This window comes from Numenius arquata, chromosome 4, assembly GCF_964106895.1.
Source record: "Numenius arquata chromosome 4, bNumArq3.hap1.1, whole genome shotgun sequence".
In the NCBI taxonomy this organism is placed as follows: Eukaryota; Metazoa; Chordata; class Aves; order Charadriiformes; family Scolopacidae; genus Numenius; species Numenius arquata.
Window position 1 is genome coordinate 14,806,648 of NC_133579.1, and position 22,783 is coordinate 14,829,430.

The 22,783-nt window shown below is 38.4% G+C and overlaps 1 protein-coding gene across 4 annotated transcripts in view; it reads left to right on the top strand.

Moving 5' to 3' along the window:
• Nucleotides 1–22,783, top strand: part of NOL4 (nucleolar protein 4) — a 194,056-nt gene that overhangs the window by 113,007 nt on the left and 58,266 nt on the right. The gene's annotated exons all lie outside the window — the stretch shown is intronic.

Sequence of the window (22,783 nt, forward strand, 5' to 3'; positions counted from 1 at the left end):
TGTATATATACTGGGATACATATATCTATGTATATTTATAGATGACCATCTCATTACATATATTATGTATCTGTAGAATGAATCTGTATGAATGTTAAGTGTGTTTGCCCAAGCAAATTACTACATGTGAATTATCAACATCTGTAAGGAACTGATTCGGTTCCTTCCTGATTGTTTGTGTTATGCAGGCACCTAACCTGAATTAAAACTGACAAGTTTGCTTTAAGAAGCTATAATGCCCCTGAGGGCTTTTCTCTGTAGTTTCCACTATGTGAGTAAGGAAAAGAGAGGGTGGTTATATTGTAGATGAAGACAGATCCTATAGATTAGATAGGTAGCTTTTTAGTAAGGTGTTTGTCATAAAGCCAGACTGTAGGGAGGGTGAAGAAATGGCCTGATCGTAGAATTTATCTATTGATCTTATTGATGACAAGAGTCTGTTTTTTATACCACTTTTACAGCAGCAATAGTAGGGTATTAGGACTGGATCCAAATACTACTAATGCTAGTTAGTAGCTTTCAGTAGCCCACTACAAAATAACCTGACAACATTGATGTACTTTGACCATATTTTTTGCAGGACTTTGAAACAGGAGTGGTTTGGAAAATCACTTTTTCTAGGTATATCCAGAAAGGGATTGTATGTGGCTGATGTCTAGAGAACAACATTTATTTATGCTAAAGTTTTAACTCCTGCCTTCACTGCCTGTGGAGTAAAAATAAAAACTTGAATTTTTTTTTTTTTTTTTTTTTTTTTTTAACTCAAGTGACTGGTTTTGGTGGGTAGAAGGAAGGGAGACCAAATGGGGGATTGTTATTCTTTCTCTCTCTTGGCCATTCCAGTTTAGCAAATTGTGTATCCCAAAACCGTCTCCATAAAATCTTTATGAAAACCTGTTTATCTGCATGGCATATCTTTGTTTCTACAAATATTCTCTTTATTGAAAATGTTTTGAATAGCTCTAGTCTCAGAGCGTGTATACACTGCAGTGCTGGATTTACTCAGTACTTGACTGTTGCACAGTGAGTCCCAAATTGGCTAATATGAACGGTATCTTCATTTGCTCCAGGGCACGTTGTTTCAATGAACCTTTTATAAGCCAGTCACCCAAATATTGATAGACACGCAGGCTCTTTTGCCTGAGGTACATTGCTGCTTCCGCCATTACTCTTGCAAATACACAAATAAGATTGGTGAAGAAAGGGAGGAGTCTTAACATGAAACTCATTTATAGCTAAGATAAGAACATAGCCCAGTGTTACGTTTCCAATTTTAATCAGTTCCAACTCAGATGCAATAAAAAAAAAAAAGGTATCAAAAAGTGTTAAAAATCTGTTTGTAATGAATAGAGATGACAGTCAAAGCCATCTCATTCTTTGTTATTCTACAAATTTTAAGAGGCCTGAATCATCACCCACATAGATATATTCTTTCATCACTCACTGTCATTCTACCCACTCTATGCTGCCAACAATATGCAGATTTGTCTCCCCTTATTGTCCTGGCAAAACTCATGTTGATATTTACAATTCATTTAAGTATATGATTTATTAGGTATGCAGTAAAGATTACTAAATATGGAGTGAAGATTTCAGGAAGAACACACTCCTGGGATAAACAAAAAATTGTCAGAGATTTGTAAGCTGAAGTTAAAGAATGGGTTTTTTTGTGGCCAATTTCATCCTTTATAGATGACAGCATCTAACCTCCAGCCATTCACAGTTACACAGTTATCAGACATGATTAGACCTGAATAATGGCATCATTGGTACTGAGGGGTAAGCAAATGTGTTTAGCGTAACCCCTAATCATGTTTTCATGAGATAAATCATCCAAAGTGCTCACCAAATACCAAACTGATATACCATTTCTTATAATGTAGTATTCTTATGGTATCTTTATGTGGCAAAGAATTGAGAAAAGTTATGTGAGAAGTTAGTGAAGAAAATATCTGGTTTCTAAATGAAAGGAAATATATTTTAATTATTGGGCTAGCATTGCAGGAAGTAATAGATTAGGCTTCCACCAGCTTGTACAATGGCCCATTCAGCCTGCAGAAGATGTTACTTGCTTGAGATGACCAGGACTCTCTGAAATCCAGAGGCAAAGGGCTGGAGCTGGAAAGATCTGTTGGCTGACATGTTCCTTACCTGCTCTGACTCTCCTTTTTGGATCCTGCATCATATATGTTTTATTAAATTTGAAGCCACAGTTTCTCTGGTCAACTTGTATCCATTCTGACTTGTCACAAGGTTTAAAGATAACACATCAGAGCTGAATCTAGGCACCAAAAACCAAAAGATAACTTTTTTTGATTGAAAAATTTCAACATATTATACCTCCTCCACCAAATCACAGATTTTTAAGGGAGTTTATTTTTTCTGAAAACAAGCAGTTTTATTAAGCTATATTATACATATTTGCCTGTACAACACTGCTTTCAAGACCGATACTTCCTTCACTCATGTAGTGGTGGGCTCCACCATTTGACAATAGAGTTCTGATTGATAATTTTGTACATCCTGCAGAAACATGTACAGAAGATGCAGTTGAGATAAAATGGTAGGTTTTCCATTATATTTTCTTTGCAAATCTGACAGCTAACAGCCAAATGTTTTTTGAAAATGGTTACTTCTTTGTGGAAGTTCAATTTTTAGAATATTTATCTTGTCAATACCTATTTGAAGCAATTATATGCTTATGCTGTATGAAGGGTTTGCTAGATAGGGGAGTATTGGATGTCAAAACAGGGATACTTAACATTTTCCTGAAGTCAGGCATCTCTAATGTACATAGGGGAAGTCATTAGTGATTTGTAAGGAATGTAGTTTTTTGGGAATAATAAATCAAGTTTTCTAGTCTGAAAAGACTCTGATGAATAACTGGAGATAACCAGTTTAGATAACCCTGTGAACAAATTTTGATTCAACTTTTCAAACTACTAGTGTATATTATTTAAATAATGCTCTGTTCAGTCTCTTCAAAATATGACTTTTAAAACTGATGTTGATAACTCTCTTTAAACAAGAATGACGTTTCAGTGGACAGTGTAACTTTACTCTTTGAATCCTCAGTTTCAGGTAGTGAGTATGCGTGGCAACCTCTTTGTGTAAAAAGACCACAGGCTGAGTGCAGTGGAGAGAGTTGCCAACAACCTTAAAATCTGGTCCAAAATGTTTTACCGTTCACTGAAAAAAATGTTATGCAAGCAACAAATGGGTTTTTCATAGTGGTAAATGTAAGTATATATACTTTCTATATATGCTTTTATTAAGCTGATATCTGGGAACTAGTCCTCCAGTAAGACTCAGATGTTCATGGCAGTGGAACTTTCTACAACCACATAGGCTAAACTGAAGTCAGTGAAATTCTGTATAGCTGCAAAAATATATACATAAGTTTACCTTAACAGGGCTGGGTCTTTGTACTACAAAAGTACTCATCTGTAAATGCTCTGCAAATGCAGTTCTATGAATTCAAATAATTAAATGCACATATAAATTATTTTAGATCATTATATACTTGTATATACAGTGTAAGACTGCTGGGTTTCTTTATGGCCATGGTGAAGTTTTTGTAGCACTGAGATTTTTGATTTCTGATTCTTGTGTTACTGCTTTTTCCTAGACCATATATTTTATTTTGAAAACTCATTATATAGCTTTTTCTCTTCCCCATCATTTATTTCATTACACATAGCAAGCCCACTCCTTTTAAATGATGTTTTCTTTTCTGCATTTGGATAACAAGGTTATTGTGATACAGTATGGGAAAACAGGTTTTTGAGCTAACCAGCCATACTTATCTTGTGCCATGTATTTTACCTGAATTAATGAGTAGTTCATTATGTCTGTATTGCAAATGACGTTCCTAATATGCAAAACTTCTCTTTGGGATTTCCTGGATAGAAACATGTGCTACTGATCATGAATGTCTAAGAGATGCATTAAAGTGAGGTAACAAGGAGGACACATACCGTGTGTCCATTTTGTCCGGATACTTGCTAATTGCAGACAGATGGTTAGTGTCTTCTTTCTTTCTATCAGACAAAATTTCTGATAGAAAAATTGGACACCTCCAGGCCCTCTGGATGTATGGTAGGCTAAGATAGCATGCATTATTTTTAGCTCGAATGTGTGCTTGGCTGCATGGACAAGTGCACAAGATAAGTAATTTTTCTCTATGTCTGAAGAGAAAAACACAGTTTTAAAGGAGAGAACAGTAAATAATGATTGCTGCTTACAGTGACTTTTAATACAGCATTTTGATGTGCATGTCATTATAGTTACAGTGGTTCACAACAAGGCAGAGCTTTCATGGAGTTTCTAAAAGGAAGATCTTACTTTCTGTCACTCCTTTAATGCTGGGCTTTTGAAGTGTTTCTCAAGCTTTTTTCTTCAGCCTGGTGTAAAGAACAGTGTTATTGTCATGGGCCACTGCCAGGGGCTGTTTGCTCTCAACTATTACAACTTCAAACTGGTGTTGCAACGGATGAATTTACACTATGGCAGGTTTGCCTGGCAGGCTGTCCACTTTTAAGACAGGTCCCGCTCTGAGAAAGTATTTAAAGACTGTAACCCTGCATGGGATCTGAAAGCCAGAGCATATGTGAGGTCCTGGGTGAAGAGTCATTTGAAGTTCCTGCACGCTGCTGTAGTTAAAACTTCAGTTATCTTTGGTGGTTAGTCCAGCTTTAGAATCTTGTAAGACCTGCTCTGCTGGAGCTTGTCATTACTGAGGGAAACCGGGCACAACTGTCCAATGAGCCTGACCTGAATGAACAAATATATGGATAAGCCTGTTGTAATTTGATGGTGCATGTGAATTTAGCCACAGATAGGCACCATCTCTGAGGAGAAAGGTAGAGTTTCAATGTGTTTCTTTCTCGCTCTCCTTTTTAAAGATACAATTGTATCAGTAAAATATGAAAGGTCATTCCTAATATCCAATGAAGACCATCACATCTGACATTGCATCTCTGACGCATGTGAAGTCGCTGTCTGTCTAGTTCCCCTCTGCCTGTATTTTTTGTCTGCAGGTTTGCTTGGGGAAATGCTCAGAAGATAAGAAAGCATATAGCTTTTTCCAAAGCAAGTCATCAGGAGTTTCAGTGGATTTTTATATAGACCAACAGTAGCTTATTGAGTTACTTAGGAAGTAATTTATTAAAAATTTTTCTTAGTGAAATGTGAAACAGGTGTGTATCTATTTGAAGCAAGAGGCTAAGTGCAGACTGTGGGAATTTGGTATGTTGAAAAAGTGTTGGAGGCATTTCTTTCTTTTTTTTTTTTTACTTCCTAAGTAAGGCATTTCTCATTTATTTTTTTTTCTTTCATCATAATTTATTATTTATATTCAAGTGGCATAGGTAAGTTTCAGCTGAATTGGAGCATTGTCATGTGGTGCTTAAACGATATGGTTCTAAGCAGGAAGGACAGCTGGAAAGGGTAAGATAGAAGAGTCTCCTCCTCTTTTGAGGATATCGTTACACTTTGCATGTTGGCTTTTTTGGCAGAAAGAAAACGCACTTTTGCTCTTCCAGTTTGTGCTACCAAGTGCCCAGGTTACAGGTATTAAATCTGGATTAGGAATTAGTTAAGCTTTTCGGAAAGGAGATATTGACTCCAACTTATCCTCTCTACAGAACTTCTCACTCATCTCTCTTGCATGAAGGTGGATCTCACTACTTGGGTATGGCGTAAGAGAAAATATGACATAAGAGGAAATATGGCATAAGAGGATTTTGTTTTGTTTTAATTGTTATATTTTACTTCATTTTCCTAGACAGACAGAAAGTCTTAAAGCAACGCCATATTTTACTGACTGTTGTTTTGTTAATGCAAATGTCTTAAGAGTTTGCAGTCCAGGTGTTTGACAGCATTATTTTATGGCTTAATTGTTAAGACTAGCAAGAGGCTTAGCATGAAATTCTGTTTTCTACTTAATGAATGACTTATGAGGAGGGAAGCAAAGTCTGGTGAAAGGTATAGGCATGATGTTACAACAGCTAGTGGCATGCTAGATTTTGAGCAAACAACAAGATAAGAGTTGGGCAGAATGCAAAGCCAGCATGATATGCACCCTGTGGAGAAGCAGGACATGCAGCTCTGCAAGGCTCCAGCCTGCTTCCACTGTTCCAAACACAGCACCAAGGAGAGGACAGTGACTTCTTCCAGCTGTGCCTTAATTGTTATCCGATGGATTCCATCATTGCTGCTTTTCACTAAATCCTTGGAAATAGTTTGTACTGAGATTCAAAAGTAAAAACGATAAAAGAAGTGAACTGAAGGTGAAATCCACCCCTGCCATCATCATCTGTAGGTGGTAGAAAGCTACAGTATGTTTTGGCTCGCATCTCACATCTTTGGTGTGGAAAGGCAGACTCAAATCTTCTGCTGAAATATGCATCTTTTTCTTTCTCTGCTATGCTCACGTTTGTGTAAAGGTAGGAGACATGCCAGTGTTTTTCACCATTCCTTGGAGGGTAGATACACTACAATGGGAGGAGACAGGCCCCTTCTTTTCTCCTGTGCATGGAGAACATTCATAAAAGGAGAATAAAAACTGTATGCAAGGAGTTTTGTGATCTCATTTTTTGAGATCCCTACCCACACGCCTACACAGAGTGAGACAAACTAGCCTGTTTTCTCTTTCCCTATTGTTTCTATTTCATATATAAGGTTTTTATGGGTTGATCTCATTGTAAAGACAGAGTCAATTTATATTTTGCTTTACCATTTTACCAAACACGTTGGCGTTCCCCTTCTTTTAGAAGATGAGAAAGCTGAGAAAATCACAATTTTCTAACACCAAAAGTCATTTTATTAGTTGTTTGAAGAAAGCAGTATAGTTCTATGAAGAAGAAAAGATCTTTCTTCTTTTTTTGCTGCTTTTTAATAGGAAACTTGTTATAGGCCACTGAGAAGCTTTTTGGTACCAAAAATTTCATGCTAGTTTAATTGTTTAATAAGCTTTTTCCTTGAAAAAGAAGTTGTATTTATAAAGCACTGTTTTTTCCAGACTTGAATCTTCTGATTTTGGGGGTTACCCATAATAAATAGCTAAATAGAACATTGTTATGAAGAGAAACAACTACAGGTGCATGAAAAAATCAGTCCAGTGTTTGTCAGAAACTATGAATGCTCTAACGTTCTCTAACAGTCACATTCATCAAAGCCCTTTGTCTATGATAACATCAGTTCTATGTCTAATTCCTCCCATTGGAAGTACATTTAGTAGCAGGTTTTCACGTTCAGTGAAAGCTCTTGAAAATGAAATTGGTTTCCTGCAGGGCATTCATTACAATGATGTAAATCCAGAACAATTAAACTGAAGTTGATGATGCTACCCCAGATTTACATATCTGTAATGGAGAATACAGTCTGGTTCTGTCTGCGTATGAAATCCCAGCTAATGTTAAACTGGCATGGAAGAGAGTAACTTTTAATATGACCTTTTATAAATTTATTAGAAGTTTTTTTTTCAAGGAGCAAGTGCACCTTGGTCGAGTATCAGACAGTGGTGCTGTTGATTCCAGTTTGCATGTGTGTTACTCACAGATCCAGCTCTCTGTCCTCATTCACAATCATCTTTGGAGTCATTGGTCCGTCATATTGAAACAGAAGCAGTTGTACCCGAAGGGGATGCAGGACTTTGTCCAATTTTGTTTCAGTGGCTGGACATGTGTTCAGACAGGAGAGAAAGCTATCAAGTGCAACTGCAATCAATGAGGTAAGGTGTATGAAATTACTACTTCTCTCCCTGTTTACAGCCAGGAACTTTTTGTAACTCAACAGCCTGGGAACCCAAGTCTGTACCTTTCAGGCAAATTCCTGTTGACTTCAACCAGTTTGTTCCTGACAGATACCTTCAAGGCTGGGCCTTGTATACAATGAATATCTTCAATTCCTAACTCTTGCTTTTGTGTTTGGGAATTTTTTTCCCTTAGGAAGGAAATTTAATTTGTGTTTAAGTCATACCAGGTGAAATAGTTCGCTGAAGCTTTTTCTTCTTCTGTTACTACATATGCAGTTCCTCTACCAACTAAAAAAGACTGAGAGCAAATCTTGCTCTTGGAAGATTAAATACTATTTGATGGTAAATTGAGCAAGATATAATGGGGCAGCAATAATTGCTACCTATTGCAATTGTACTTAGTCTTAATATTATTTACAGCTAATGAACTGTCATTTTTTCTTATTTTTCAGATGCAGAGGTTGAAGAGCTGATCCTCAAAACTGATCTGTGATGAATGAGTTAATAATTGGCCACTTTCTACACACATTACCCTCGTCCAAAACTATATTGTTATTCAAGAAGTTGATAATCCTGAAATGTTACCACTGATATTTTTTTCCGGTATTGAATTCTTTTCTATATACAAGTCAGCTGCTGAAGAAAGGGAGAAGTCAAAGATTTTTTTTCTTTTTTTCTTTAATGACTTTTATAACAACATATTTCTGAGGTTATAAAATAAATATAATTTTTGTTAGTTGTCTTACAGAGATCTCCCTTTCTGGTCTTGTTTTTTGTTGAATGAATGCCAGTAGTCAAAATTCTTGCTGAATACTTGATACACCTTCAAACTGTGCTTTTGTATGCTCTCCATTTTCCCTCTATAGAAATTGCTGGAAATAGTTAGGTACACTAGAACACTGAATGCTTTTTTTGGGTACTTACGTATTCACGTAACTGGATTTGCATAATGATGTGAGAGAAGTGAATAGGTCAATTTTTTAATAGAGGAAGGAAGCAGAAGCAGAATTCAACTTTGAAACCATTTAACTATTTTGTTCTCTTTCATCTTTGTTGCTAGTCTCTTAACCCTCCTTTTGCTGCTCCAGCTTTTTCAGTTAATTCTCCTCTGTTCTCCTCCATTTGCTACCAAAGACTCCTAGTAAGACCTAGCTGAAATTTTGTTTTTAGGAATGAAATAGTAGATGTAGATAATAATGTCAATTACCGGAAAAGAGGACTGTAAGGAGTCACCTGAATTACTGAGTCCAGTCCTCTGGAAGTGGCAGCCTAGGTAATAGACGTTTACTCCAAGGGAATCTGCAACAGGTCAGCTCACTAAACATCATAATGTCCATGAAGTTCTGATTAATAACCTTCAGATTTATAGGAAATAACAATGGTGCAGCTGTAATTTACCACAGGAAAAATGAGGTACTGGCATCATTGTTGATATCCTAGATCCCTGCAACAGCAAGGGATTTGCTAGGTGGATTTCCCAGATGGTTTCTAGCAGTATCTTATTCCCCATAGAAGACGGAGCAAAAAAGAGCAACCTCCAATAATCCCTATTAGTCTGCTTGAGGTTTTTTCTGCCATCTGTTTTATCAAAACATCCTGCCTTAAATGTTGCCTCTAATAGTGACTGATTTTGAATACTTCAAAGAAACAATTAAAAAAGCAGAATCTACTCTAGTTATTGAGGCAGGGAGGGGATGATGATGTAGGTAACCACTGAAAGCTGTGAAGTGTGTGCTATGTGTATTAAACAGTAAAAAGACAGTGATCAAATAATTTCACAAAATGCATGGTAAGGAGTACACCACTGACTGTTACAAATATTACAGAACAGTAATTCTTGCGCAAACAGCAGAAGATCCTGGAAACTGGTATTTGAAAACTGTGTAAACAGTCAACATTTACTTTTCACTGGGCACTGATGAAAGAGTATGAAAACATGAGCAAGTATGAAAATATGCAGCAAAAGGTAGGGGTCTGTAACTGGTGTGAGTTTTCATTCCACCCACGTAAGTGTAGCATATCATGAAACATTTTAATACTGGATGAATTCCATGTGCATCTGTAGAGTTTTTACTAAGCTGCTGCTTCTTGGAGCTCACAGTGAAATACTACAGCTGTCACTTGGATCTTGGCATGGGACATCTGAATATTTCCCATATAGATTCTTCTTATCAGCTGCTTTGGTTGCAGACTGTCATTCTCAACATCCCTTCACGCCTCTTCAGTCTGTGTTTTCTTAATTCTTCTCATCATGAATATGCCTTGAGCTACTCCACAGATCTGATGGGTAACGATACATGCCCTTCTCTTCATACACATATATGCACATACACACACACTTTTTTATATATATGCATATATATTTATATATTCTCATTTCTCATTGTCTGATGAAAACAGTCCTATCCAGTGGCCATGACCCAAAGTTGATGGCAGCATAAAGATGAATCCGGAGCATACGAAGAACTCATATCTCTTGTTAAGGCACCTGCAATGGCACACACCTAACTTTTATGTACAGGTGCTCCAGTAGACAAGAGTGTGTGTGATTGTCTTCCATGGGCATTTTAATTAATATCAGGAAGATATCTTCTGTGTTGCTTCTGGCTCCATTTTATATTTGGGTAGAGGTCATGAAGTAATGTGTTTCCTCCTCTTGTGTTTCCCATGGCATTTGGGAATTGACTGACTCCATCAGGAAGATCCCTTGAAGAACTACTCAGAATTTCTGACCTGTACCTTCTGCCACTGAGCTCCTGGGCTGTGCAGTCTCAGGATGGATAAGAGAATCTGGATGAAAAACAGGGAAAGGTGAGTTGATTTCCTTAGGAGTTACCATGAATGAGGACTGTTCCCAGTCCTCAACATTATACTATGAGCTCCATATCAGCTCTCAAAAAGGCATGGATATTCTTTTGGCCTTTTGTACTGCATTAGCAATATATAAGTTTTTTTGGACCCCTTCTGAATGCATGTATCTTTGTCTCACTTTTTACATTTAGTTACATGCTCTTAAAAAATCTTTTGCAGATGGAACCCCGTGGGACTGGACCTGTATCAAAAACTGTATTAAATTACTAAAATAAAGGCTTTAAAAATTCCTGTTGCCCCCGCCGTGTATTGCTTAGAGGGAATAGCCAGGTTTAGTGACAAAGAAAGTCTGATGAGTCTGGGGCATGCGTGCTACCTCGTACCCTCTTGGCTCAGCTGGGAGATGGAGGGAGGGAGGAATGAGATACAGGCATTTTTTGGAATGTGCTTCTTGTGTCAATTTCACCTTAAAGATGACTGTCTCACAAGGTTGATGGTTCCCTGGGGTTCATTCGATGCTTTTTTAAATCCACCTCTATACCTAATCATGCAATTAAGTGTCCACCCTGCCTTCAGGAAACACATGATATGCAGGTTTATGTAATATTGAAAAAAGATATTGGAAGTCATAGTGCATTTGAGTAAGTGACAAAACACCGAGAGGCTGAAAAACTTGCCACAAAAATAGGGAATGATCTTGTTAGAGATAAAGCAGTGGCGACTTCATCACAGATCTCACTGGTTCTTACCAATTCCCTTTTATTTTAGAAGACAAAGTTATTAAAAGATCCATCAGATGAAACAATTTTTTTTTAAGTTAGGTTGAAATTAAGAGAAACCATTTTTTCAATGATTGTAACCAACTATTCATATGAAAGTAGTTAATTATTACACAAAAAATTTCTACATAAGGTAGTTGTTCTTTTTATCAATACTTGTTCTAATGCAAGTTATTTGACAGGATTGTGTTATTTAGGAAAATGGTGGCAACTATTCTCTCCTTTTCAAGAGTTACCAGGTGATATTCTACAGTGCAGGCATTCTCTTCTGAGCTTAACATCTATGGATCTGTAGAAGTGTCTTGAATGCTTAAAGAGCCAAAAAGGCTTTTAGACTCTCAGACTGCCAGTTCCCTGGCATAAGCTTTTGAAAAACCTGACCTAGATGTCTATATTTCATAGTCTTTAGTACTTAGCCCTGCATACATCTGGTTTGGGGTATAAAACCCAGGACAGGATATCTATTTTTACTGCACTCACTATGCCAATTCAAGATCATTCTTAGTAGTATAAGAGGTAAGTAGTTTTTAAGACTGCTTTGCTTTTACTGTTTCTCTGTTTAGATTTTAATTTGATTTTCTTCATATTTAATGCTCACTTTATTATTACAGTACCAAGAACTTATATCTACGGCTATATATGCCAAATAGCAAATTAAAAAAAATGAATTTAGGCTCTGTATATCTGCTGTTCAACTGTAAAACACTCAGTTATCTCTACTTGAAGTATTCTGCCCATGTAAGGTAGGCAGTGTCAGTAGCGGCAGGATCCTCAAAACTTTTGCTCTATCTTTTATTATCTTTTCCTAGTTGAGAGTTCTGTCCTTTACCTGTATATGATGCTGCAGGTTTACTTTTTAAATTTGTCATTTAATATCTATAATTCATACAGTTAATTTAAGTTTTAGGATATGCTCTTTCTAATAAGATAATTCTGTGCATACTAACTTCATACAACACAAATGAGATATTTATGCTTTTACCAATATGTTAAATGTCAGAGGTTCCTATATCTTAATTCTTTGGATTTACATAGCATGTTTGGGATTCTGAAAACATCAATAATAAGAAATCAGCTTAACATTGGATCAGTCCCATGAGGCAAGCATATTCCATCACTGTCTATTGATTAGTAAATACAGGCATGACATAATTCATTGACTTTCCCAAAGCCAAACAATCTGTCGGAAAGCTGGAGAAGTCATTTGTTTCCTGCGTGCTATACCTGAACATTAATCACAACACTAATCCTTATCTCCAGACATTATTGTTCAGTCAGGGTAAAGAGGCAGAGTCAACTTTAGTTGAATAGCCGTTGGAAAGTTTCCTCTGGTTTTATTGGCATAGCTAAAATTCAAAGCAGATTTTAAAAGTGTTTGTTTTGATTTGTGCTTTGCTGGAACCATGAGTCAGCTGCCTTTCACCTGGTCATCCGCTTCGCTTTCAGACTGTCTTGCACATCCTTATAGGCTCCACTTGAGCAGTCAAGTAAGTTCAGAGTACTTTGGTACAAACTGCAGTTAATTCTACTTATATTGATGCTGTAGTCTTTTTTATATTCCTGAGGATAGGACACCACCATTTGGCCTCTGAACTTCTTGAAATGTGTCTTAGAACATGGCCCTGGATTTGCAGAGTTGGAATGGATACAGACATTAATTTGCTGATTGGTTCATTGATTGAACTAAGTAATGAGAATGTAGCCAACACTGAGAGAACTGTAGGATGATGAGACTGTAGAAGTGTCAGAATAACTGTCTGAAGCTATATAGCGGTATGATTTCTTCTGCTTAATTATGAAAAAAGTCAAGATTGAAATAATAATTCAAATCACTGAAGCATTGGACTTTAAATCTAGGTTTTCAATTTATGTACATAAAATATGAGTGTGCGTGTGCCTCTGTGTACCTGTATCAAGCAAGTTGTTTGACTTCCTCCTTAAATATTACTTCTTGCCATACAATCCTTGTTTCACAGTGCTGGTATATATAGCTTGCTTGGCTGACTGCTCTCCTGATTGCTAAATTTATATCCTGCTTAATAGGCCTATGCACTTTCCATGTGGTTTTGGCAAGTGCTTTTGACAGTGTGCCTCTATACACAATTTTAAATTACAGAGTCTTTTTTCCAGCAGCCCATTTCCTAAAACTTATATGCTTCAGGCAGCATAGCCGTATAACTAATGTTAACACCAATAGATCCCGCAGTAGCTTACACACACCACTTACTGGTGTTACAGCAGCTGGGCGCTACGTTTACAATTCACTGGTTTTTGGGAAAGCGTTAACTGAAACAAGTAACATAGGAAACATTAAAAAATTAAAATATAAAAGCTTTTTTTTTTTTACTTTAAATAGCAAGGAATATACAGAGCTGAGGGCAAAAAATGAACATCTGCTAGTGCTCCATCTCTTGCAGTGCTCTGCAAAGTCCTCCTGCTGCAGGTCAGAGGCCGGGTGTGCAACCACCTCCCTCTTCCTTCCTTCTGCTTTGAAATGGCTTTGTCACCTGGACATGAAATTTCTGGTGCTGTGCAGCCATTTTAGGCCCTCACTTTATCTCCCTGTTCATCCTAATCAGCATAAATGACTTTTTATATCATTATCGTTTGTCTCCTCTATTGTTGGGAACTCTTCCTCAATCAGCCTTAGTGGTTAATCCAAGTCAACTATGTTGTGATCTGCTACATAATTACATATGGAGAGAACTCACCTGGAAAAGTGTATCCACTCTGTTTGGTGATCTCTTCATACAGGATTATCCCAACAGATGGTCTCACGAATTTCAATATCTTTTCTTACGTTTGTGCCTCAGCAGAAGTTTCCCTTGTTGCTTCTGCTACTTTATACAGGCAGAAGCCAATACAGGAGTCAGAAAAGCTGCCCATTTAAAACCCAGTTCACAGTCTGAGTTTTATCTTACCACTGCCTTAGTTCAGGGACCTTTTCTTGTCATTGTTCATTTCAGCAAAAAAGCCTCAGAAAGACAATTTATTGACTGAACCAAGCTGTGAGATTGGCAAGAACAGACAACATTCCCTGTCTGATCTTGGGAGCCTACATTTCAGGTCATTGCTTTACCTTTGATAAAGTATCAAAAGGAGTGAAAATTCTGAAACTGTGGAGAAACCAGTGTAATGTTATGGAGACTTTAATTTAGCAAATAGCACGCAAAATGAAATTAGTAGTGTTCTCACAGAGCAGATTTGCTGTAGATTTTTTTTGAATGTGGGACTGGATCGGATACAATAATACTTTAATATGGTACTTTTGAAGAAGCTATTCCAAAAAATTTTCTCAGTAGAGGATAAGGAAGGAAATGATCCTGTGTGAAGCAGTTCAAAAGCGAGACTGGCAGCAGAGCACTGAAGGGAACTAGTTCTGCAAATGGCATGTCAATACTTAGAGCAGATTTGATCATCAGCATTGTTGGAGAGCAGCAAGAGTGAGGCTCCTCCGTAAGGGAAGGCAATCGGGGAGCTGAGGGTGGCTGCGACCCAAGGGCAGTGCCCTCTCTGATGCAGACATAGCTCCAAAGCATCCCACAGCCTGCAGGGCAGGGCAGCAGCGGGTCCCACCGACAGCCCAGTCACCAGCAGGCAAGCAGGAGGGGGTGGGCAGGTGCCAGCTCAGTGCAGGAAGGGCAGGCAGCAAGCCAGGAGCAGATTGGGACAACACTGGCCCCTACTTGCCCATGGCATAACTCAGCTTCAGTGGGGCTCCTGGGAAGCTGGAAGTCCCAGGAGAGGTGGCCAAAAAAAATAAAGCCCAATGTTGCACTCGAGGTCCTGGTGAGGGTATAGATTAATGACATAAAATGTAAGATAGTTTTAAGTGGCAGTGGTAAAAAATGAAGTGTTAGCTTCAGAGCCCATTCCTATCTCACATGGGAGGACTTGTATTAACTCTGCAAAGGCAAATTTCCATGGGCTGTGCTCAGGCTAGAGCCAGCTGTCTTACACAACAGAGGTGTTTACTTCTCTTTGGTGGAAACGCAGAATCCAAGATATGGAAAAGCAAAAGGACAACATTTAATTTCAAAAATTAATGGACCTCACTAATCCTACCCTAAAGCCTTTCATCCTTTCAGAAAAAAACACCATGTTCTTACCTTGAATTAGTTAATTGAGAGCAGTGCAGTTTTCGGTGATCAGATCAAGTGAAGCACTATCCAAGGTAAACCATTTTTGGTGTGCAAAATTAAGGCATAAAGAGTGTTTCCATAGCTCCAGTTATTTAAAGCCTGTGAAACATGAGCTCTGCAACACATAAGGCAGCAAAGCCATAAGTCTGGTCCCATGATCCTCCTGTCAGCTTCAGAGAAGTGCCAAACCATGGATTTGCCAGTGGTCATTGGGACTGACCAGTGCTGCTTCTTTTAAGGATCAAAAAAATCATTAAAAAATACAAAAATACATTGCAGAAACGTTACTCAAGAAGTGTCAGGTTGGAGGCTGATTTATTTGCACACAAAGAATAGGAAAAAAGAGAAGATGAATAGGCTTCAGGTTTATTTCAAGGCTATTTATAAAACAGCTACTGAAATACTGACCTTGGAAATAGTCAGTGTATTCCACAAAGCAAAACCAAGTGATGTAGTGTTTCCTCTTAAGAACAGAATTTTCCAGCACTTCAACACCTTTTGTTGTGTGTGCATAATTATACCATATTTGCTTCTTAATTTTAACAAGATGATAAATACGAATTACATGCTTATTTAAGATATTAGCATGAACATATTAGAAAATGTTTTGGGGGTGATGAGAGGGGAAATAAGTCCCTGTGGTTAGTTTTCAACGAGAAACCTTTGGCGAGGAGTAGTGAGGGATCAAAAGAGAAGCTTCTCTGGGTCTCAATAAAAGTCTTGCAACTGGATGATTTTACTCCATCTTCTTTGCAAGGTGAGAGTAGACCTGCCAGGCTCCAGTGACTTTTTTATAATCCCACTTTTGGCAAAGCATCATGAAGAGGAAGGTTGAAGAAAAAATAGCTTCCTTCATCCCCCCTCTGGAGTTTGTCTGAGGGATGGCTTGCAGGCAATTCTTTTGCAAATCAAGAAGTCTGAGGTAGTAAAAAGGGAGCGGTCTGGCAAAAAAGGTTGTAAGCTCTTCTGTAGTTTTCTTACGCCGTTAGCACTATTATGGAGAGTAGCTTGTGTATCTTCTTCCCTGATTTTTGGAAGGGTGAATGGTAAATGGTAAGATTTTTTGCTTTCAGCTTATAAACTTTGGATTTTGTGGTTTTAAAGAGAGCTAGGGTTGTCTTGAAATTCATGTGTAACTTTGATTAGGCGTATAATGTAGAATTTATTAGCAATTAAAAACTACTGGATGGTCCATTTGTCACACATAATGTCTTAAGAGCCAGGCCTTGGAAGGCAGTGTGTTAAAAGGAACGTGGCTGTGCGCAGCCATATTCCTTCATACATTAGTTAACCTCTCATAGACTTGTTAAATAAAAGTAGCTACTTGGAAAGTTGTATCTTTTTAAGAACATCACCTTATCAAATAATTTTCATGAAAGTTATTTCATGCCTTCAACAGGTTTTGTATAACCATCACTTCATATTTCTTGCCTTCAGTCAAGCTGTGAGGTTAAATTATATTAAATAAATACATAAAATATTATTGGCCAGCCTTACTCAGTATTGTGAAGTATATAATAATGCCACAGAAAATTTTCATACTTGTACATATATCCAGAAAAATAATAGTACATGCTCAAGGTGCTATGGAAGTGGCTAGTAAATACAGGATTCTTCTCTGTATGGTTACCTCCCACACACCACTTTCAAATTTACTCTACCTAGAGCAGTAATTTGCAAGATACTTGTTAGAGCTTTTTAAAGTATGACTTCCCATAAAAATATGCTTAGATGCAAAGTGTTATTTAGAGATTTTATGCCAGACTATTCCTGCTTTACTCATGTACCAGCTAAGAAATGTTTTATAAAATCTTGGTTACGTGGAAAGTTTTATCCAGAAAAAAATAAAGTTTGCTTTCCATATGGTGCAGTTTATTCTGTTGATGTGAAAAGATGTTTGATATGGTCCTGATCTTTGTCTTGATTTTATTTCCTAAAGAAGTGTTTTATGCTGTCAGTTGGTCTGTCCCTGCCTAACCTTTGAAACTATTGACCAATTTCAATCTAATTTGATAAGGTAGGAATCTTGACAATGTTGAGTTGCTGCAAGTTCTGTGAAAATCTGCATTTGACTCATGCAGAAAGACCCCGGCTACTGCCTTCATGAGGGCCTTTCATTTTGAGAGGCAGAAGGTGCTTGGGCAATGAGTGCTCTCCCAGCCCTCAACAAGCCACCAGCTCTTGCCCTGTGAGAAGTGGGAGAGATGTGGAGTGAAATGCAGAAGGCATGCCGGTAAGGACTTGGGGATGTAGTACATAAGTCAATAGGATGTCAGGTTTCTTCAGTTCTACTTTTTAAAGATAAAACTGCTTAATTATAGTATACTAGATATTTCTGTATAGGAATCACTGCGGAGATATTAAAGGTACTCCTTTACAGGACTCATAGAGATGAGCTATGACTGCCAGAGTGAGTCACATCTCTGTATTTCGTTTGTTGCTTATGGCACTGTTGAAAGTACTTACTGCACAGAAAAATTCAATAGCTTGAATCTGTACCATTGCATACATTTAAAAGCAGTAGTACTGGAGTTGCAAAATTTCTTGACAAGACTGAAGAGGTCACATTTACCAGAGAAAACCAATTTCTATATACTTTCATTGCCTGCGTGGTGTTACTTTTTAAAAATGGAAAACAAAGCTATTAGTGTGGTGATTATTAGTGTGGAGCTATTAGAGAGTGGTCAGGCACTGGAAGAGCCTGCCCAGGGAGGTGGTGGAGTTGCCATCCCTGGAGGTATTTAAGAAACGTGTAGACATGGCACTTCAGGGCATGCTGTAGTGCGTGAGATTGTTGGTTTGTGTCTGTTTGTGGGTGGGTGTGGTGTGTGGTTGTGGGTGGTTTTTTGTTTTTTGATTTTTGTTTGTTTGGTTGGGTTTTTTTTGTTTTGTTTTTGTGGTTGGACTCGGTGATCTCAAAGGTCCCTTCCAACCATGAAGATTCTGCTCTGTGATTCTGTTCTGTGTCCTATGCTACACATGAACAGATCCTTGTGTTCAAATAGGTCCTACAATAGGGGTTGTAGGCCCAAAGTCTACAAAATGAAATCCTCTTGTATTTACTTTGTTGACAGGTAGTTTAGCAAATGGAATGAAAAGCAAAATATGCAAAGTAATATTACAGACTTTGCCTTACAGACAAGTAAACGTCGCTAGTTTATAAATTCTGACATTGCAGAGCTTGATGGTGCACTGGTGCACTTAAAAATTGCACTAGTAGATATGGAAACCTTCTATCTGGGAACCATTTTCTGAGTCATAAGTTTTCATCTGGATTTTAGAAAATCTGCCTGTAATCCCTTAGCTACAAAATAAATACACTGTAGCCTTTTTAGATGCCCTACAAATTCTTTCTGGTGAGCTGAATCACAGTTTCATTGCGAAATCTTCCATTTAGCGACTGATGGCTCCTAATTGTGCCCCTGTACTCAGCACTGGTGAGGCCACACCTCGAGTATTGTGTCCAGTTTTGGGCACCTCAATACAAGAGAGATATCGAGGTGCTGGAGCTAGTGCAGAGGAGGGCAAAGAGGCTGGTGAAGGGCCTGGAAAACAAATCATATGAAGAGTGGTTGAAGGAGTTGGGACTGTTTAGTATGAGGAAGAGGAGCTGAGGGGAGACCTCATCACTCTCTACAACTACTTGAAAGGACACTGTAGAGAGGTTGGTGCTGGTCTCTTCTCACAGGTAATTAATGACAGAACGAGAGGGAATGGCTTCAAGCTCCAACAGGGTAGGTTTAGACTGAACATTAGGAAAGAATTTTTCACAGAAAGAGTGGTCGGGCATTGGAATAGGCTGCCCAGGCGGGTGGTTGAGTCACCATCCCTGGATGTGTTTAAGAGCCGTTTAGATGTGGTGTTGGGGGATATGGTATAGGGGAGAACTTTGTAGAGTAGGGTAGATGGTTGGACTCGATGATCCCAAGGGTCTCTTCCAACCTAGACGATTCTATGATTGTCCTGTGCCTATCTGGATAACCAGCTGAGATGCTTCCTAGATGCACATCAGGGGATCTCAAAAACTCTTGTGTGCAAAAAACAGGAAGACAAGAAGAGCAGATGAGTTTGTTTTCTGTTTTGTGCAGCTGTCTTTAAATTCACAGAATTTAGACTGTACCCTAACCCTTAGCACACAGTGTTGACCCAATCGATCATAAGGAACCAGTAAAGAACTTGGGATAAAAACTCTTGATGTTTTCTTGGTACATAGGTCACAGTATGTGTGTGCTTTTTTGACTCCACATGACCTTCTTCTCTACATAATCAGCTCTGAGCTGTCCCCAGTGCAGCTCACTCGGCAGAAAACAAGTTTCATGCAGGAAAGTTGAGAGAAGTGCAGGGATGCCGGTGCCAGCTGATGATACTGGATGCATACAACAGGTCTGGCACTCTAAGGGAAAGACTGCACAGACAGTGCATGTGCAAAAGAGATCATTCTGCTTAGGTTCATTAAATCTAGTTACTCACTAGGTAAGGGGAACTTTACTTAAGTTAGCCTTGCTTTCAGTTTTTAGAACTAATTCCTGCTTACTGGTTTCTTGATCTGTGGCCTGGCCGCATGACAGGTCAGAGTCAATGCCACTTCCAGCGACAATGACGGGGGCTGTTCGCAGAAAACTCTTCTGTCCCTTGCATTCGGTGCATCTTGTATTTGGGTTTAATGAAATACAACAGGTGAAGGTTACGTTCCCCGTTCGTACTCCAAACCCATTCTTAGCCTGTAGATCGCAGAACTGCATGCCTTGAACTCAGGTAGAGCTCTGTGAAAAGGGAGAATGGATGAGCACACAGTGTAGGCAGTTGCACCATGAGAAGGGGAGCACTTTCTTAAATTAGACATATGGATGACTTACTTTTTATTTTAAAAAGTGTATTCTATTTTTTTTTCCTCTTTCTTCTTTCAATTTCATCTATGGAAACCAAGGATAAAGTGTAGTCATTTAACATAAGAAAGCAAATAGAAACGGACACAAACTTTTAAAGCTTTAGGACAGTTCAGATATGGATCTGAACTTTTCAGCTAATTTTCTTCATGTGATAAGCCGACCTAACATAGGATCAAATCCTATTTCCCTGAATGTGGTGGAGAGGAAATTAAATCATTTGGGTTGGAATGAGATACAAAGCAAGTTTTATAGCTGTTCACTGCTCCATAGTCCGGCAATGAGTTGTACTATCAATGTAGGAGAATGCACTGCCTGCTCTGATTTATTCAATTTTTCTGGTATATTTCTAGCTGGCTTTCCTACCAGAACTCTTCCTCTACTAATGTGGATTTAATGTGTTTTTTGGAGGAAGTGGTGTTTTGCCAAATAGCAGTTTCTGGTCTGCTAGGGGAATTCTCCATTACTGGATGGTGATAAGAATTGAGCTTTGTGTACTGATTTAGTGAGCCAAAGTGAACTCATGTAACAAAGTGGTCCCTAGAATTTACAACTGAAAATATTTTTATTGTAAATGAGTTTGAGTTTTTACAGATCAGGTCTATTACATCATCAGGGAAACTTCTGTGCTGCTTGATGGCTGCATGGTTCCCTCTAAGTACCAATGTGACAGAAACATTTTGCAGTAAATAAAGATTATGCAACTAAAAGAAATCACAGAGAATACTGGAGCTCAGAGTCAAGTTCAGAAGTGCAGTTTCCTTTCCAAAAAGCAGCTGTTCTGGGAGCTTACACTATGCTGTGCTATCCCAGAGGAAGTAGGATGATCCTCTTCTCACAATTCTGAGAGTTTAATAGGCTGCATATAAAATCCCAGGGCTCATTTATAACCAGCCCACCCAAAAGTTCTAGCTCACTTTTGTATCAAATATATACTAACATTTGTAAAAGATAGAAAGTGCTGTACCATCTCGAGCAGGCAAACTTAGGCGTTACAATGAGAGTTTCTGGTTTCTTCAGGGTGGTACCATGAAAGCTGTGATCTGTTAGAGATACTTAATGATATTGACAGGGTTTTAGAAGGTTACTGTGATCTCTCCGATTCTTCTGGGGAAGAACATTTGCTCTTCAACACAACTGTGGTTTTTGCTAGAATTAGTTCCCTGAATAGTTTGATCAGGAGTTGTCTTTTCTTTTGGGAGTCATCTTAAATGCTTTTTATAATACTGTCCTCCATCCCCCACTCCCCAGATGTCAGAATGTGCCATTAGTGGTAGCACAGCCAGCGTGGCTTTAGGACTGAAAGGTTCTTTCGTTGTTTCTGTTTCTTGGTGCCCTTTTTGTATCAATCCTAAAGATGCATTGGTCTGGAGGACTAATGGGTAGAGATTGCCTTTATGAGGAATTCTACTGCAATATTCTTACGGTTGCTGTCATGCGCTAACCTCAAGCAATACATCTGGCTTACTTATATGATAAATGCTTTATTTCTCCTTCCCTAAACACGGAGGGTCAAACTACAAGCATTTCTTACATATCAGTCTAAAGATTTATTTGTGGTAGATAAGTAGGGAACTAATCAGTAATCTATTCCATAAGCTTCAGTTACAGGCATCCCTCAGCTGCTCCTCTGTCACTCAGACTATTGCAAACCAGGAACAGCTGCCCCCCAGTTCAGGAGCTGGGTCTTCATCTGTCCCCTCTTGTTTGGTTTCAAGTTCTAAATCTCCCCACCTGGCCCTTAAGCAATAATTAAAGCAATTAGCCTCTGTCTCCCAGGGCTGGTTGCTAACACAATCCAGCTGATTTATCTCCAGAGGTATTTTATAAAGCTCAGCAAAGAAAGAAAGGTTGCTGCTACAAGCAGATTGAGGTGAAAGGCAGAAAGGAAAAGCAAGAACAAGCCAGTTCATCATTTTCTACTTGTGCCATATACTTCTCTTTAAGCAATATACTCCTCTCTTGCACATGCAACAAATTTGTGTGGTGCCCCTCTTTCATTCCTAGCTGTCCCCAAAAGAAATTTATCTTTAATGTGTCATCTTATTATTGGGATCAGTTGTAAATGGCTGTTTGGTACTGCACAGATTATTTTGGGTTACACGCATGTCATTAATCTTTGGTTTTTTTGGCTTAGGTTTTTTGCATGAGTCTGTCTCTCAATATGTTACCATTACTGTCTTTTTTCCTCTAATCTGTACTTCTGAAGATGTAAATGATCGGTCAGACTCTCATGATCAGAAGAGAAGGAGTGACAGGACTGTCTCCTCTCACCTGTTCTGGCATATGACTATAGTGACTGAGCAACACAAACTGAAGGAGGGAGAGCCTAAATTTGTCTCAAACGATGGAGACAGGTGAGTTGGAGTTCCCTCCTCCACTGCTTCCACCAATTGTTTTTTAATCTCC